Source organism: Poecilia mexicana, unplaced genomic scaffold (assembly GCF_051168715.1).
Source record: "Poecilia mexicana isolate PSO_F unplaced genomic scaffold, ASM5116871v1 scaffold_13, whole genome shotgun sequence".
Classification (NCBI taxonomy): Eukaryota; Metazoa; Chordata; class Actinopteri; order Cyprinodontiformes; family Poeciliidae; genus Poecilia; species Poecilia mexicana.
This window is the reverse complement of record NW_028263382.1, coordinates 2,136,730-2,156,582: the sequence shown is the minus strand read 5'-3', so window position 1 is coordinate 2,156,582 and position 19,853 is coordinate 2,136,730. Positions and strand designations below refer to the sequence as shown.

Below are 19,853 nucleotides of genomic sequence, written 5' to 3'. Positions count from 1 at the left end.
TAAAAAAAAAAAAAATTCCCTTCTCACCCTCCGCGGGTGGTCTCTTTCATCCTCTGAGCTCGGGTCCTCTACCAGAGGCCTGGGAGCTTGAGGGTTCTGCGCAGTATCTTGGCTGTGCCTAGAACTGCACATTTCTGGACTGAGATGTCTGATGTTGTTCCTGGGATCTGTTTGAGCCACTGCTCCAGTTTGGGGGTGACTGCCCCGAGGGCCCCTATGACCACAGGCACCACTGTGGTCTTCACCTTCCAGGCCTTCTCCAGTTCCTCTCTGAGGCCCTGGTATTTCTCCAGTTTCTCATGCTCCTTTTTCCTGATGTTGTGGTCACTTGGTATTGCTACATCCACCACAACGGCTTTCCTCTGTTCTTTATCCACCACCACAATGTCCGGTTGGTTCGCCATTACCATCTTGTCTGTCTGGATCCGGAAGTCCCACAGGATCTTAGCTCGGTCATTCTCCACCACCTTTGGGGGTGTTCCCCACTTTGACCTCGGGGCTTCCAGTCCATATTCGGCACAGATGTTCCTGTACACTATGCCCGCCACTTGGTTATGTCGTTCCATGTATGCTTTCCCTGCCAGCATCTTGCACCCTGCTGTTATGTGCTGGACTGTCTCAGAGGCCTCCTTGCACAACCTACACCTTGGGTCTTGTCTGGTGTGGTAGATCTGAGCCTCTATTGCTCTGGTGTTTAGTGCCTGTTCCTGGGCGGCCAGGATGAGGGTCTCTGTGCTGTCCTTGAGTCCAGCTTTCTCCAGCCATTGGTAGGATTTCCTGATATCAGCCACTTCAGTTATTTGTCGGTGGTACATCCCATGTAGGGGCTTGTCTTCCCATGATGGTTCCTCCAGCACCTCGTCCTCTGTTCCCCATTGTCTGAGACATTCGCTGAGCACATCGTCCATTGAGGCTTTGTCCTTGATGTATTTATGGATCTTGGATGTTTCATCCTGGACAGTGGCTCTCACACTCACTAGTCCTCTGCCTCCTTCCTTACGGCTTGTGTACAGTCTCAGGGTGCTGGATTTGGGGTGGAACCCTCCATGCATGGTTAGCAGCTTCCGAGTCTTAACGTCCGTGGCCTTTATCTCTTCCATTGGCCAGCTAATTATTCCGGCAGGGTATCTGATTACTGGTAAGGCATAGCTGTTTATTGCACGGATCTTGTTCTTGCCATTGAGCTGGCTTCTCAGGACTTGCCTTATTCGTTGGAGGTATTTGGCTGTGGCTCCTTTCCTTGTGACCTCATCGAGGTTGCCATTTGCTTGTGGTATTCCCAGGTACTTGTAGCTGTGCTCTATGTCTGCTATTGTTCCCTCTGGGAGTGAGACCCCTTCTGTGTGGATGACCTTCCCTCTCTTTGTAACCATCCGGCCACACTTCTCTAGTCCGAATGACATCCCAATGTCAGTGCTGTAGATCCTGGTGGTGTGGATCAGTGAGTCGATGTCTCGCTCGTTCTTGGCGTACAGCTTGATGTCATCCATGTAGAGGAGGTGACTGATTGTGGCCCCATTCTTGAGTCGGTATCCGTAGCCAGTCTTGTTGATGATTTGGCTAAGGGGGTTCAGGCCTATGCAGAACAGCAGTTTTCCACAGCCCCATCGAGTTTGCAATGAAGGCTCTTAGAGTCCTATTGGCATCGAGTCATAGGCTTTCTTGTAATCAATCCAAGCGGTGCACAGGTTGGTGTGTCGGGTTTTGCAGTCTCGGGTGATTGTGTGGTCTACAAGGAGTTGGTGTTTGGCTCCTCTGCTATTTATGCCGATGCCCTTCTGTGCCGTGTTCATGTATTTATCCATGTGCCCGCTTATCTTAGCTGCTATGATGCCTGACATGAGCTTCCATGTTGTAGAGAGACAGGTTATCGGCCGATAGTTGGATGGGACTGAACCCTTTGAGGGATCCTTCTGGATCAGGATTGTGCGCCCTTCAGTTAGCCATTCAGGGTGAGTCCCATTCTGTAGCAGCTGGTTCAGTTGAACTGCCAGTCGCTCATGGAGGGCAGTGAGTTTCTTTAGCCAGTAGGCATGGATCATGTCAGGCCCTGGTGCTGTCCAGTTTTTCATACCCGAGACTCTTTCTTGGACATCTGCCACAGTGATGGTTACCGGGGCTTGTTCAGGGAGGTTGCTGTGGTCCTCTCGTAGAGAGGTTAGCCACTGTGCATTGCTGTTGTGGGACGCCTCCCTCTCCCATATGCCTTTCCAGTATTGTTCAGTCTCCAGCCTTGGTGGGTCTGCTCTGTTGTTAGTACCCTGCCATTGAGAGTACACTTTAGCTGGTTGGGTGGAGAAGAGCCGGTTAATCCTCCTGGCTTCATTTTCTCTTGTGTATCTCTTTAGGCGGCTGGCCAAGGCTTGGAGCCTTTGTTTGGCAGTTTCGAGTGCTTCAGGTATGGGCATCTGGCTGTACTTCTTAGGTACTGGTCTTTTCATTGCACCTCTTTGGAGCTCTGACAGTTGGCTCACTTCCCTCCTTGTTATCTTGATCTTAGCCTCTAACCGTCTTTTCCATGATGGATATTGGGTCTCATAGTTGCTCTTATAGCCGAGCATTTCAAGGATCACTGATGCTGAGTTGTATATCAGCTCATTGGTTTCTGTTATGGTGTTGGTAGGGATTGTTCTCAATGCTGCATTCACATCTTCAATGAGACTTTCTGATGGTACTTCACTCAGCCGTTGTAATTGGCGTCGGGGTTGCCTGGTGTTCATTCGGGCCACGATTCTCTCTCTCAGGTCAGTTGCTGTCTCGTTCAGCTTTGATAGTTCGTTCATTACTGGGGCTGCATACCCAGTCTCGGGGTGGGGAGTAGTTAACTCCCCCCTGACCTTATCTTTGGGCTCCTCCCTTTTGCCGTAGCATTTGTGTTGTACCTCGTCAATCTCAAGTTGTGATAGCAGTTGCCGTTTGCGGATGTTGGAACACTGAGCTACTAGTTGTTTGGCAGTCATTGTAGACTGTGGGTGTCGAAGTAACCATTCCACCCTCAGTCTTTGCATGTAACCCCTCTGACTAGGGTTACTTGAGTAGTAGCATTCCAACAGATCCATGTTTTCGTCTCTCGCCCATTTCCGTCTTGTTCCAGTAGCCCATTTTTCATCAAGGTGCTCTGGTTCCCCAGCACCTGACGCAGACCTTGTTTGGCCGGGCGACGTCTGAGCCGGCATGTTATGCGTATCAATGTCTCTCATGTTATGAGGTAGGCTATATAGCTCCAAGGGTCTTGCCTAAGGACCCACACTGCATAGCTCAATTGCACAATTGCACTGTTGTAACACGCCCCAGCCCGGATTCGAACCCCGGTCTCCCGGGTGGTAGACTGGTGTCTACCCACTGAGCTATACAGTCAGCTATATATATATATATATATATATATTTATATATTTATATATATATATATATATATATATATATATATATATATATATATATATATTTATATATATATATATATATAGAGCCATATATATATATATATAGAGTGTGAGAGCCACTGTCCAGGATGAAACATCTAAGATCCATAAATACATCAAGGACAAAGCCTCAACGGACGATGTGCTCAGCGAATGTCTCAGGCAATGGGGAACAGAGGACGAGGTGCTGGAGGAACCATCATGGGAAGACAAGCCCCTACATGGGATGTACCACCGACAAATAACTGAAGTGGCTGATATCAGGAAATCCTACCAATGGCTGGAGAAAGCTGGACTCAAGGACAGCACGGAGGCCCTCATCCTGGCCGCCCAGGAACAGGCCCTAAACACCAGAGCAATAGAAGCTCAGATCTACCACACCAGACAAGACCCAAGGTGTAGGTTGTGCAAGGAGGCCTCTGAGACAGTCCAGCACATAACAGCAGGGTGCAAGATGCTGGCAGGGAAAGCGTACATGGAACGACATAACCAAGTGGCGGGCATAGTGTACAGGAACATCTGTGCAGAATATGGACTGGAAGCCCCGAGGTCAAAATGGGGGACACCCCCAAAGGTGGTGGAGAATGACCGAGCTAAGATCCTGTGGGACTTCCAGATCCAGACAGACAAGATGGTAATGTCGAACCAACCGGACATTGTGGTGGTGGATAAAGAACAGAGGAAAGCCGTTGTGGTGGATGTAGCAATACCAAGTGACCACAACATCAGGAAAAAGGAGCATGAGAAACTGGAGAAATACCAGGGCCTCAGAGAGGAACTGGAGAAGGCCTGGAAGGTGAAGACCACAGTGGTGCCTGTGGTCATCGGGGCCCTCGGGGCAGTCACCCCCAAACTGGAGCAGTGGCTCAAACAGATCCCAGGAACAACATCAGACATCTCAGTCCAGAAATGTGCAGTTCTAGGCACAGCCAAGATACTGCGCAGAACCCTCAAGCTCCCAGGCCTCTGGTAGAGGACCCGAGCTCAGAGGATGAAAGAGACCACCCGCGGAGGGTGAGAGGGGAATTTTTTTTAAATAAATCAGTACTTGCTTAAATTTAAATTCCAATTGTTTACTATGTGCCACACATGAGTGGTAGAGAAGAACTCGTCTCAACGATACTAATAACCTGAGTCTCATTGAGACTGAGTTCAGACTCAGGTTATTGATGCTTCTTTTGCCGTTTCCTTGCGTTTACACTTATAGTGTTTACAATAAGAACCTTTTGGGGACACAAATCAACTTTATGCATTTAAAATGCAACCACACATACAAACTATTCTCATCGTCACAGTCAATTACATCATCATCCTCTTCATTGTATGGCTCTCGGGAAACACAAATGACTTGTTGACTATTTTTATAAGATGTGTTACTGCTACACACTGAACCTGATGTTGGATCTCACCTACAATTTTATTGTTCAATAAATCACAACTTGTTCTTGTGTCCATAATTAATGGCAGCTGAAAAGTGTTTTGCCAGCACCATGATGTGCTGCACAGCCCCGCCTTATCCTGCTGATTGCTCCCCCCTGCTGCTACCTACAAACTCCTGATCTGCACTCAGAGATCATCTGCCATCATCCTTGTCCCAGCCTTTGAGCGTTCCATGTCTGAGTTGCTAAATGTTTACTTGCCTTTTTTCTGTCTCATCACCCTTCCTGATTGCGTACTTTGCCTGTTTTCTGTCTCCTGACCATCATCTTTGCCAGTTCCCTGACTGATCAGAGTAAATCTGATTCTTGCTCAAAACTTGCTTCTTTTACCTGGACTCTGATTACTGCCTCACAGATTCTGGTTCTGTTCTGCCTTCTCTATCTGACCTGTTGTTGACCTGGACTGTTGACCCAGTCATGGTGCTTTGGATCTTTCCCTTAGTGATACCTGATCACTTGATTGGGCTGTATGGTGTAACTTTCCCTGTTACCAGAGTTTCTGTGCTCTGTGTTCATTGTTTCTGGTTTCCAGAGTCCAGTGTTCCCCTCTGTACAGTCCTATGGGTGAAACATGTCCCGGTAAAAGGACATTTTCCAATCATCAACAGTTAAATCTCAGAGCTTCAATTTTCTTGAGGTCCAAGACACTGAAGATACAAATACTACATCCTTGTTCTTTTTTGCTTGTTTTTCCCCCCAGTTTGCTTAATGTCAGTAATGTTGACTTAATAAATACATGAACTGAATATTTAAGTTACTAAATATTTCAGAGACATCTTTTCTACACTGGAAGGTTTTTCATCCTGTCTTTGCTCTTCATTTATTAAACTACTGGAAGCAGGACAAACTCCTGGCATCTTTGCTTCATTATTTGCATCATTGTTCAAACTGGTTTTGACAGACGGGAGCTATCTGATAAGAATCACACCTCCTTCATTTGCTTTGGGGATCCAGACAACATCTTTGTTCATATGTACACATGAGAACTGGGAAGGCAGTTCAGTCTTTTGAAACACTCATGTTTAAGCAACAATGCATGTGAAACATGCAGGGTACTTTCTGTAGAGGGCTAGAGTTGGCCATGCCACCATAGCATGCTGAACATTAAATCTCCACTTTTATTTGAAGATAAACATGAGGACAGACTTGAGTTTATTTTCAAAGAAAAGCTCTCTTTGAGGTATCTATGACAAAGAACTCAAATTATAATTTAAGTGATTATTTTTCATGTATGTGTTTTTGTACAATTTCTAGATGACTGTAGAAAACATTCCATACTGTTTTTAAGTCCATGCTCATAACTAATGTGAAATATCCAAATATATAGATAAAATCAGTCCAATGGAAGAGTTGTTGTGAGTTCAAGTGGAGTTCAGCCGGACACAGGGACGAACAGTTGTATTGCAAGTTTGGATTCCATGCCAGCTTCCCTCCACAGGATGCTGCACCCCTGGACAGGATGCCTATTCATTTTTGTAAAAGTGTGTAACTTTTACAAAAATGTTTCTTTTTACATATTTGTTAAAACTGTCACCATTGATAGCGTAATATGAGACTGATGATCTGTGAAGAGACTGAGCTCCTCCACTTTCTTTCTTAGCTGCTATTCCTGTCTGAAGAAATGCACCGGTCCTGGTCAGAACCAAACAAACCTCTCCAGAACTTTAGATCTGGTGTGTAGAAGAATGAGAAGTATTACTGATTTTGGTCTTGAGTGAACTAATCAGTCTTGTATAAAATGTGGCATGCTATGTACCTGTCCACACACAGAGCTACTTTGTCTACATACTGATTGTTATTTTTACTTTCCAGTCTCCTTCTGACTGGAAATTCTGACCCCGTTTACTTTATCAGCTGTCGCCCATGCTGGTCTCCCCCCGTCTTTCAATCTCCACCTCTCTTTCTTCCCTCTCTACCCTTTTCACTTTCCATCTAGCTTCCATCATAGCCATACCGCCTTCTATCCCCCCACCCCTCTGCCACTACAGCCACCCTCCTCCCCTGTTTCTCTTCCTGCACAGCCGTCACTCTGAATTATTTTCAATGAGCTTCTTTATAGCGGGCGCCAGATCTCAGCTCCAACTCATCACTGAGCACAGGGCTGGGGGGACGCGCTCTGCATTTCGATCAGCTCTGAGCCTCCACTTTGCTATTAACCCCTTTCACACTAAACCCCACCACCACCTCCACTCTCCTCTTCATCACACCCACTTTCTTCACCTTAGCTTACTCTATTTCTCCACTCATGTTGATGGTTTCACCTCTCTACCTCCATTGCTGAACTTGACTCTATTTTTACAACTGGTGTTCTGCTAACTTTTTCATCCTTCTGGGGAAACCTATGCAACATTATACATTTTTGGTTGGCAGATTAAATTACTTTAAAATATTACTATTCTCCTATTAAAACACTCTGTAATGTGCAATTTTTCTTTTTTCAAGAAATGGAACATGTAAAGCAATGCATGCTTCATTTCTGATGGTGGTGTGTTTTTCTGTGTGAGGTGTAAGCAGCACCTACATGTCAACTGTTATTGAGCACGACTATCTGCTACAACAAAAATGGGGATGTCATACATTTCCCAACAAAGTGATTTTTTGTTCCACTTGGTGTTTATGACAAAACCATTTCTGATTTAATGAATCAATGTAGGCATGTCTTTTAGTGCACAATTAATTCTTTTCTTAGGTTATAATGTGGAGTTCCACAAGGCTTCATTCTTGAGCCAGTTTTATTCAATGCACATGCTTTATCCCTTTTGCTTAGATTTTGAACAAAAAATACCTCTCACCATACCTAAGATGATTACACACATATTTAAATATTTAATGGAATCATTTAATAAAAGTTTTGAATTCAGATTTTGAACTGGCTGTTTTCACACACCACACATAAGCATTGAAAAACACTTCTTTAAAAACGGTGGCTCAGCAGGTAGAGTACTTGTATGGGATGGGAATTTGTTGGATGTGTGTGTGAGTCCAACTGCGTGTACTAATATGTCCTTGGGCAAGGCACTTAAAATAAGAGTTCTGTTGATCTATATATTTGTGAATGAATATAAAAATAGACAAGTGCTTGAGAACTGAAGTGTAAATGTATCTTGAGACTTTATAAGTTCAGAGTCTAGAAGACTTTCTCAAGGGTAGAACACTGATCAAAAATACATAGTGCTTAATGTTATATACAATCCTTTTTACTATCATTACATATATATTATGTGCATTTGCAATGAATGTTTTATTACAAGTGTATGTTTGGGTTATTTGCATGTAGAATAACTAGAAGACATCAAGGAATTCCCATATTAGCTGATGATACCATGTGTTAACCTGTTTGTCGCGAGAGGACCCAAATTTGGGTCCTCTGCGCTTGCCGCAACAAGATCGATTGAAAAAACATGCTATACATTTATCAATATAGGCATATTGCATATCCACAGATCGGGAAAAAGCTCTTCTAAATGATACAAACAATATTTTCTACATCAACAACACCCAGCCTGAACACGAAGTAGCTTGGTAAAACGAAACGTAATTAGATGCTAACGAGGCTAACGAGGCATACGCGGTAAAAAATGCAACAGTGAAAGAGCAACTATTCCCAAAGCCCACAAACTATCAATCAGAGTAAAGCCGAAGCTCTGCCGTTTCCAACAATACCAGAATCACCACGCTACGTGCAAAACTCACTGAACCAGCAGCTGAAGAAGAAAAAAAGAAATAGCTAATTTCACGAAGCGAAAAACATAAATTCAGTCCTACCTTTGCTGTTTCGTGGTCATAATCCTTATTAGACTAAATATTTCCACTTGGTTCGATAATCCATTTTCCCTAAGTCCATCTCATACTGTTTTCGGCTCTGCCCAGAGCCTCTTCCGCCTCCTGGGCTTCCATATGAAAATGTAGAGGCGAACTCCGTCAATGCACGTCACATGCGTTTCCCGTCCTCTAATTGGTGAATGGCTTTAGTTTCCGTATTAATGTCAACGCCCTCGGATTCTATTGGCTCTGACGGTTCGAAAGACGTGTCAATCATCAAAATTGGCCAATGGGATCCCGAGAAACCGCCCCGCGTAAGTTTGCATATCTGTATTGAGAACTGCATGGTTTTACTTGCAGAGCGCAGAGCGCAGACTAGAGACTCCAGGAGGAAATTTTTTTTCAAAGGAACCCCCAAAAACAATTGTTATTAGATGTAATTACTTATCTATGACAAGTAATCATTTATTCTATAAGAATAAATAATTGAAACAGAACCTACAGAAAAAAAACTGAGAAAGTTCAAATGGCACAAATTGTGCCAAAATGGCTAATTTGGAAGGTCCGCCTAGATTTTTATCAAGTAGTACCTCTCTAAAACTCATGTGATTCACTTTCTTTCCATGAAACTTGGCACAGTAAAAGGTCAGATTGTGTACTGTTGTTTACTACATCCAAAACATGTAGTAAACATGCTTTGAAAGGAATCTTCATATATTGAACTGGGTTTTTTTTTGGCGGAAATAGATATTTTGCTTAATTTCTGCTGTGTATCATATTAATTCACTTTCCTCAGTAACAGGCAGGGTGGGTTTTAGAGCTGTAACATATTCTCTAGAGTCTTGCCTTTATTTTGATACCAAAACAATTAAAATAAACTCTGTAGTTCTTGAGATACATTCAATTCATTTTGGGCATGTATTTTCAACCATATTTCTCAAAAAGAGGCCTAGAGATGAAGAGGTTTTAAGTCTGGCAACTAAAAAAAGGGTATGAAGTAAAAAAGGAAGATTTAAAGGACTACATGTTGAGTTTAAGGCCAAATGCCTGGTCTCCTCATTGCTTCTCTGGTCACCCTCCTGATACAAAACTGTTACAAAGATGTATGAACATATAAAGTCCCTTTTGCACTTGTAGCAGGCCTGGGCCAGCCTGCTTCAAACCTGGGTCCAGCACTTCTTGCCCAGTCCCACTCTGCTCCCTGGAGCCCCGAGAGCCATGCTTCCCATCGGGCCGGCCAGACGGGGCTGCTTTGAAATCAGCTGTTAAGTGATGCATTGGCTGCAGGATGGGTACGGGGGAGTCATCTTCCACATTTCTCAGTCAGAGGAGCGTTAACTTTCTCGGTGTCATTTTGGCTTACAGTGCAAACAAAATATTCTAGTAAATCTATTTTAACTTGTGAGTTTTTATATGATAATTATGACATATTCAACTGACTTTTCATGTTCACCCTCCCCCGACACCCTTAGTTACTGTTGCTACACCCATCAAGCTTTCTGTAGCCGATGGAGTGTTAGCATGTCAGTGATAGCTTGTATACCAGTGCATTAGTGACTCCTTTTGGAGCAATACCTGTTGGAGCAATACCTGCACAATATCCTCCAGATCAAGGTAAAAGTGGTTACGATATGCAGTGGAGAGATATTCAAAATATTACAATATGCAGTGAAGGGGACATAACAATTCTCGAGGTTAAAGCATATTGGTCTCCAAGTAGTCATCAAACTGATTTCAAGTAGCTTGTTTGGAGACTAACATTCCATGTTACTTAGCTAGTTACTTTTAAGAAGTTAATCTGACAGAACCTAATGTTATGGGGCAGCGCCGCAGCATTAGGACAGTCTTTGAACTCGACAACACGCTGTCACATGGTTCATGACGCTCTCAATAGCTCCTAACATGTCAGCCTGTCTGTCAGTTTGAATGGCTAAGAAACAACTTTTCTTACTTTTCCCCATGATTTGTGATAATTATTGAGCAATAATTAACTTATTACCTCACTGCGTATTTTATCAAATCATCTTGAGACATGACAGGGACATTTATCACCGTTATAAATTTTAGAAAGTAACAAGACTACAAACACATCTTAGAATACATATAGGCTACGGACCATATTATATGTTAAATAAGTGTCTATGCAACACACTGATCACTACAGGCATGTCTACAGTGTTTATAATAATGTTATGCACATATCAAGTAAACAGGAGTAACAATGCATATTATGAAGCTTTCTGATGTCCTCTGCATGCTAGCATGGGAGTGTTATATTGTAAATGCCAGCAGTTAGCGCTCCTCCAGTTTATCTTCAGATCTCCTACTTGACCAGGTATGTCTGTGGCACAACAAGCGCTACTCTAACTTTTTGGTTACACTTAGAAAATGGTGTTCAGGCTGTTCATTGCAGCTGACTGTGAGTTTGTGGCCCGGTACAACAGACGGTTAGCTCGGTACCCACCCACATCCCTCGCATCTGCTCCAGTATCTCCATGGTCACTGCCTTCATGTGTTTCAGTTCTCCATTTAGTTGCAACAGTAAGGACTGTTCTCTACCCATTAAACAAATATTTTCTCATTTCAAATCTCAGACAAAAACCATTTTGTCCTGTCGCTGTACAAATGCTTTAGAAAAACAAAAAAAAATATTTGTGTCCATAAGGGTTGCCAGGATAAGAGTCTTACATCAAGTAAACATGACAACGGCATTCTTCCTTATTTTTTGAAAAATTGGTTTTATTGTTATCTTAGAAATATTTGTTTGGACTGATCCTAGTCCTAACTTAGGTGTGTTCAATATTTCTATAAATGGTCTTCCAAGAAATCTAATTTCCTCGGTGAAATCACTATATGACCAACACTAAGAACACACCACCTGCCAGGTATTTTCATAAATTTTTCTAAAGCAGATGTAACAGAGTTACAAATGTACTTTTTTTAAAAAATTATAATTTGTAATTCATTTTATACTGAGAATATGTGAATTTTATCTTATTTAGTTATTATTTGTTGTTTTGCCTGCGGGGGTCGCCTTTCTACACTTTGCCTCGTTTGTGTCTCCTGGGCTTCCGTAGCTCGGTCCGCCCTCATAGCATCTCCGCTTCCCCCTTTTCCCTCACAGCTTGTTCTGCGCTGCTGTGGGTAAGTCAGACAAGTTCACTGCTGCGATATGTTTATTTTCTGTATGGATGTTGTTGTTTATGTTGAAGTTTTATCATATGATGTTTATTGTTGTTTGTTAATGTGTTATTTTGCAGTTTTTATCATCATTGTGGGTTTTTATAACCAGTTTTATTATAATTTTCTTTCTTTTATTTTGGCGCGAAAAACCGGTGCTAATCCAGCACACTCCGGTTGAACATTGTTTTTATTTTCACATTTAGGCTGGAGTGCAAGGAGATTAGAAGAGGAGGTTGATTTATTGTTTTACTCTTCTTCTCCAGGTATGTGTTTTTATTTTAAGTTATCCTTTTTATCTCTGTTTATTTAACTCTGTATTGTGTTGTTGTGGCCACCAGGTGGCGTTTTTCTCCCTTTGTTTTTAGTTTATGATTTTTGTGAGATTTCTTTTTTTTGTTACCGTTGATTTTTGTTGAATCGTAAAAAAAAAAAAAAAAAAAAAAAGTTAGTGGACAGCTTGTTCTGCGCTGCTGTGGGCTGGAGTGCAAGGAGATTAGAAGAGGAGGTTGATTTATTGTTTTACTCTTCTCCAGAATAAAAAAAAAGATTTCATCGAAACCTGATTGCCTGATTGACTTACCACCCGTTACACAGAGAGACCTTGCGGTTGAGAAAATGTTGTCTGTTGAGTTTTATATCATATCCGTACTGTTTTCCATCTCTCTCTGAAATTTACTCTCTGTCCGCCTGCTGTGAGGGAAATCTGTTTCGGCACATCCTCCTGTAGAGGAGTAAACACTTTTCTGTTTCCTGCCTGATGAAGATCTACAGGATGGATGGCACACATCAGCCAGTGGCACCGTTCCAGAGGTCTTATATTTTGTAGATGAAATTAAAAATGTAGCTTGATAGCACACCCAGATTTAAGTTGATATTTTAACATTTCTCCCTAAAAACACTGCTTTTAAACTTGAACTGTAAAAAACAAAACATATTCTGAGAGTTGATGCTACGTTTCTGGACACTGATAAAACTTTTACCTGTTGTCTGTCATTATGTGTGATGGCAGCAATGACTTGTTGCCTCCTTCACATTTGTGCTTGTACTGCAAAAATACAAATTTTTTCCAAGTCATTTTGGTCTAGCTTCTAGTACAAATATCTTAGTACACACTGTAAAAAAAAAACGGCCTCAATTTACGGTAAAAAACTGGCAGTTTTGGTTGCCAGAATTTTACCGTATAAAAACGGTAAAAATCTTTACCGTATTTTTTACCAGTTTTTTACCGTATTTTTAAAATACGGTAAAATACCGTATTTCCTAAAATATGGTAAAATAAAAAATTCAAATGTGCTTTTGCCAAAGTAAATACGGTCATACTGCCTGAGGCATAATATCTACATAAGTGAAAAACATGGCCAGACTGTATGATATATTGACATTTTATTGTAAAAAAACCCCCCCAAAATTTATGGTAAATTACCGGTCGCAGTTCTTACCAGAATTTTACCATAAAAATTACAGTACAACACACAAGGAAGTGTAACTTGTCAGCATTTCTATACAGAAAGTTATAAATAAAATGTATTCAAATTAAACAAAAAATACAGATTACGAGTAATCCACTTAAAGAAACAATTTCTATTTAAAAATTCAGTTAAATAAAGAACCGATTCTATTTTCTGTCCAATTTCCTCACGGTATTACTGAGATCTGGAAAACAAAACAAACAAACAAAAAACAGCATGTGTCTACATAAGAGATAACTTATTGAGAAGAAAAACCATTGATAAAAGGATTCTTGTTCTGGGTTGAGCGTAACAAGTCACTGAGTTCAGACTTCGCTCAGGATGGTTGTAGTCTTCCAGGTCACAGGTTGAAATTGAGATTCACATGTTGTCAATCAGGCGTTTCCTCTCTGCTGGAAAACAAACAAAGCAAAAGTTTTATATGATGTTACATGAACATCATATAAATGCACCATTTGCTTAAATGTTTGTTTCACCTTTGCTGACTTGCATATGGAGACTGGTACTTCAACCAGGCAGTGTGATCATTTCTGACTGAAAATTCAGTACTTCTTAAACCTTTGTTTGTTGACTACAGGTGTTTATACAAAGCTCCGTCTTTTCTTCTTTTTTCAAATGTATGTCCACAAACAAGAGAGAACCCTTGTAACATGTTAAACACTCTTACGTCCAACTTTCAATACACAAATTGACTTTAAAAGTTAAATATAACTGTTTTAGGCAATTTATGAAATAGATACTCACCATTTATCCGAGTCTCATGAAGCCCAATAAGTTGTCATCAATCATTTATGTAAGTTACAATTCCTGCAAGCTAGCAGAAACAAAGCTGTAAATGTGTACACTTTTCATACAGGCAAACCAATAGATACACCCGAGACAATTTATGCTGTTAGTTTTTCTCAGTCACTTTTGGTGCATTTCTTAAGTCATTGTTGGCATTTACAAAACAGTAAGCACATTTCTCAAAACAATTTGTAGAAGCAGCAAAAAAAGCATTTGTTTGCTTGAAAAATCCTTAGTTCAGCTCTTAAAACTGTCAGTTAACATATCAGTGACTCAAAATAATAAGTTATAGTTTCTCTATGTGCAGATAAGACAGTCAAATTGATTAGTCATGGGAAGAGGCTACAAAATTCTCATTTACGCTTTTGCTGTAATTTATTACATGCCATGGTGATTCAGACAGAAAAAGACAGAAATGCAGAGAACAAAAAAAAGTAGAAAAGGAACAATAGGACAATCTCCTCATGGAAAACTGTACAGTGATGTAGAAATTACTTAATTACATTACATTTTAATTTCCATCATCATGCTGACAAAGGTTCCTCAGTGGGGTTAAGGAATGAACAGTAGGGTGGGAGGACCTCCATCAGCATCATGTTGTGGGTTGCAGCCATATCCTGATGTTGGACTGATGGAAACTGTCAGATGTCCTCAGCCTCTTCTGACTCTTCTGCTTCCCTCCCAACTATTTCCTCCTCAGCCTCACTCCTCTTCTTCTCTCTGGCTGTTCACTCTGTCCAGATACTTGTTCATCAGTTCTCAGAAATGTAACATTGTGTTGTGTTCTGACTATATAGACCATATCGTTGCCAACTGATGGTTCACAATCTGTTTTCAGAAAACTGGTTGATTGTTGGTTGAGCTAATGGTTCATACATTGACCTGTTAGTGTTAGGATCTGGGGAAGGCTGGTTGGGGGGTCTCTAGTTTCTCCACCAGGGGGCATCCTGGGACCTTCTGGAGGGCGTGAACCTGGAGCTGCACACCTGCTGCCACTTACCATCGTTTGGAGGGGTTTATCAGGACGGAGCCGCCGACACTCCAGTGCCAGAGTGTTAGCCTGTGATGGTAATATCATTGTAGCTCACCTCCGACCATCTGTTCTCCGAGTAACCTCCTTTGTGCTGCCTTCTCCTAGGTTGTCGTTCTGTGAAGCCCTGAGTGTCTTCGAACTTCTATGAACCTGGTCAGATTACCTCAGATCCTCAAGACCCCGCGGAGTTTACCCGTTGGTGGCCACGTCCCCGAGACCAGCCCTCAGGTCTGTTGGCGGCAGATCCCTGGTCAAGCGGATCCCTTCCGGCACCTGTCTGAGAACTCCCTCCACTCACCTGTCCGCCCTCTAGAGATACTCACGCCCTTGTTCCAGCCTGCAGTTCCGGATCCTAGCGGTTCACCTCTCCGTGCTCAGACGAGCTCACCGGCAAGTAGGTCTCTGGCTGGACTGCAATCCCACGATCACTGAACCCCTCTTACCTGTCTTATCTCCACCCAGAGATCCAGAACCACGCAGACGAGCACCAGTCCCGGACCACCTCGTATATACCTGTTAGCACTGTATTTAATAAATCACCATAACCATTACCCGTCTCCAGAGTGTGTTCTGCGCATGTGGGTTCGACAAATTAATCTCAACATGACAGTTAGAGAAACTCAGGACTCACTTGGGAGCAATTTACCAATTCAGGACAGATTTAGAAAAGAATCAAATATAAATTAATTAAAATATGATTGACATTATGACAACTTTAAGACTTATGCATGTTAAGACTTACACAATGAACTTATGCTGTTTTGGAAGTTGAGAATTCAACACAGACATGTTTAACATATTTTGATCAACATGATTAAAGCAAATTACAATAGGGAAAAGCAGAGAAGTGCACATAATCAGTTACATGATGTACAAAAGCAAAACTTGCAAAAGGAATGAGAAACTAATTTTTGATGTGCAGAAGTGACACAGTAATTTGAAGATTGAACAGGTAGTTTTAAGAATTTCAATTCTGTTCTGAGAAATGCACCCAAACTGAGAAAAACTGTAAAATATTAATATTTAAATTTCCTTATCTTAAAACCCTTCAACTGTCATGGACCCAGTGACTTTAGTGCAAGTATTTCGGGGGTGAGAGTAAAAGGTCAAAGGAAAATGTTAAATATTAGCGCTGATGCCAAGCTTTATACTTCCAAGTATTACCAAAGTATTGAAACAAAAGCTAAGGTGTTCTTCACAGATTTAACTTGATGCATGAACATTTCACACTCAAAGTAATTCAAATTAATTACTGAACCAAACTTGAAAAAGTTGCTTCTGCCATTAACAATAACTTTAAGCACATGCAGTCTAAAGTAGACCAGAAATATAATCTATGCAGTCGTTCTTACAGAAACATTAATGGAAGTGTTGCCTCTGGGAAAATTAAATGTTCCATATAGTAAAAAATATCTAGCTGCAGTGCATGTACATAAACAGCATGGCTCAGAAATTACACATTTCTTTATCAGTTGGTTAAAGTTAGCTAACTTCAGTTAAAACCGAGAAAGGGGCTCACCTGTGATGCAGAGATGTGTTTCCTTCTCCTCCTCCTGAACGCGCAAAAATAGCAGAAACTTGATTTCAAAGACAGGAGCCGCATCCTGACAAGGACCAGGCCTACTGGGCTCTCAGCACCCTGAGCTAGCACCTGCTAGTTAGCAGCCTTAGCTAGCGCACTGTGACTTTACTGTGTTGAGTTCAGGACACCACAGTATCCTGAGCCACGCTCGACTACAGGAACAGAGTTAAAAGAATCTTGCTGCTGATGCTGAAGGACCAAGCAGCAATACAAACTAGATAATTATTTGTTTACATGACAAAAAACAGTCTCCATTTACTGTAAACCCTGCTATTTATCACAATAACAAAATGAAAAACTCTCTAGACTCTTCTCTCCTAATAGCACAATATTTAAAACCAAGTGTGGGATTTGTGAAACTTCAATGAAGGGCGACTTCACAACTTTTATGATTTTGGATAACACTAGAATTGTTCTTTATTGAAGTTTCACAAATCAGATAAAGGTTTCACAAATCCCACACTTGGTTTTAAATATTCTGATATGAGTTGAGAATAATCTAGTCCAGATTTAAAGAGTCTAGGTATTGTAGTGTTTTAGCTAGAGTAAATTAAAGGTGCTGATGGTAGTGAAAAATTAGGTGGAATTGCCCTTTAGCCATTTCCCAAATTGGAAGCAGCAAAACCGACTTCAGCTTCATCCAAGCAAGAGGGGCTAACATACAGTTCTCTTAATGTATAAGAAATCTATGGTCGGCATAAAATTAATCTCAAATGCATCATTTAATCAAATACTCTCATAAATGATGGTGGCGTTGGCTGTAGGCGTTTGCTTTGCAATCGGTGGGTCGCCAGATCGATGCCTGGTCTACTGTTGAGATTTCAGTTTGGTGTATTAAAGGCATTATTACAAAAGAAACCAAAATATCACACCAGCATTCTGTTCTTTGTAAAAATTACTTTTGCAGTCTCGTTTACGGTTTTACATTGTAGATATAAATATCAGCAAAATTTGTAATTTTGGCTGATTAGTACTGTTAAGTTTAGGGTAATTAACTGCTGGCAATATTACAATATTTTTCTATTAACTTTACAATTACTTATATTTTTAATATATTTCTGTATTTCCTACATTCATGACTGTCAAAATTACTTAGGATATATGTTTATTGAGTTATGATAATTCCACGTATTTTCTACGGTTTTATAATGCTTTTGATATTACAGTCAGTAACTGTTGGTATTTTACCATTTTTTACCATAGATTTACGGATTTTTTTGCAGTGTCGACTTAGAAAATTCCATGTATTTTCTATGGTAAAATGTTTTGGATATTACGGTCAGAAACTGTTGGTATTTCACAATTTTCTACCGTAAATTTACTGACTTTCTTTGCAGTTTCGACTTACGGTACTTCCATGTAATTTCTACGGTAATGAAATGTTTTTGGATATGACGGTCTTTTACCGTTTTTTACCATACATTTACTGACTTTTTTTACAGTGCACTTGAAATCTTGAAATAAGACAAAACTAACTTAAAAGTAATTTTTCAGTAATGTATAGAAGCTGGTTTTAAGTCAACAATTGCTTAATATTTATAAAAGTGTACTAGTCACATTGGTGGATTACTTCACTTACAGCAAGACATTTCTTCCATGTAAGAGGTGAAATTATCTGCTAATATAGCCACTGCTTTTGCATCAATATTAAGGAACTGTTGACAAGCTCCTGTATGTTGCTGAAAAGTTACTTGTGAGTTAGTTTAGTCTTATTTCAAATGTACCAAGATTAGACTAGAAAATAGACCAAAAAATGCTTGGTGAGATGTTGTGTTTTGCAGTGAACAGCAGCATCCAACCACCATTAAAAATAACACATTTTGGCAGGAGGAATGATTTGTCATCAACAGAGTTCAGATTTAATGCTTGTCACTCCCTCTTCAAGATAGAGAGGCCTGTTTGTTTAAAGATCACTTTACTGATCACTGTGTTGAATCAACTAAGTCATCCACGACTAATCCTAGATGAGTGTGAGAAATTGATTTAGGAATGCAGTCATATGATAGGCTTTGTAGCAGCATTGTTAGACAGCATTATGTATATTGTAATATATATATCAGTGACGTGTGGTGAGGTTCATTGCTGGTGAGGCACTGGCTTACGACTATATAGACACCATGTATGTTATTTGACATACGGAAATTTCGCGCCGGCGTACAACGCTGGGGGGGAGAAAGACTAATCTTAATCTTTTACATGTCATCCATAGCCAAGTTAACTCAGTGAAACTTAGAAATGTAGGTATTAATTTCGTGCTATGATCCACAGCAAAGGGAAAGAGGTATTCGCCACGCTACACGCAGACTCGTTGCCACAGCAACTGCCAACATGTTTTAGGATTTAACACCAAAAAAACTAATTAGCTACCGCTTCTACTTTACTGAATTACTTAGACATACAGACTGTAGCCCACAAAACGCACATTTCATTAAAAAAACTAAACAAAAACATCTTATTGCTGTCTTACCTTTATGTATCAATGAAATCCATGCACCGCTAATTCTGCACAAAAATATCCGTTCATCCAAAGCCAAGTCTATCCTCGGCATGTCTTTTCTACTCTGTTTAAGAATCATCAAACTGTCTCGAAGCAAAACTTTCAGCTCCGGTGTTGGTCTTCCATTAGTTATTGTCTCCTGCTTCAATTGAAAATCCACTTTAGAAAACTGTTTAAGTGTAGAAATGTAGTCTTTCTTGTTGACGTCGGAAGAGAAAACAAATATATCACTGTACTTTACTTATTTACTGTATGGCTAGCTCCATGGCTAGCTCACTGTCTTACTCTGCAGTTGTGGAGTCACAATATCTGGGATCATGAGCGCCCCCTGCCATGAGGCAAGAGAACTGCCTGCCTCACCTCGAGTCTTTTCTCTGCCGTTTATGATCACTCCTCCGCACACAAAACACGATACACACACAGTTGGTGACAAAAAAAACACTGTACATTATATACATAAGCGAAATTATGGAAAATCAGTCCTTATATTAAATGTTTTTAGCCATTTTATTGCCGGCGTACAGACGGGACGAACATGCTCCCATAGAATGGCAGCCAGTGCAGTCAGCGAGAGGTTGCGCAATCCCAGGTGAGGCTCAGCTTCCTGCTGCCTCACTGGCTTCGCTTCTCTCTTTCTCTCTCTCTCTCTCTACCAGAGGCCTGGGAGCTTGAGGGTTCTC

The 19,853-nt window shown here is 41.0% G+C and overlaps 1 long non-coding RNA gene across 1 annotated transcript; it reads left to right on the top strand.

Moving 5' to 3' along the window:
• The first annotated feature begins 11,542 nt into the window (after positions 1-11,542).
• Positions 11,543-12,223, top strand: LOC148155657 (uncharacterized). Its single transcript, XR_015765146.1, has 2 exons — positions 11,543-11,767; positions 12,010-12,223. It is a non-coding gene; the product is annotated as an uncharacterized LOC148155657 (long non-coding RNA).
• The last annotated feature ends 7,630 nt before the right edge of the window (positions 12,224-19,853 follow it).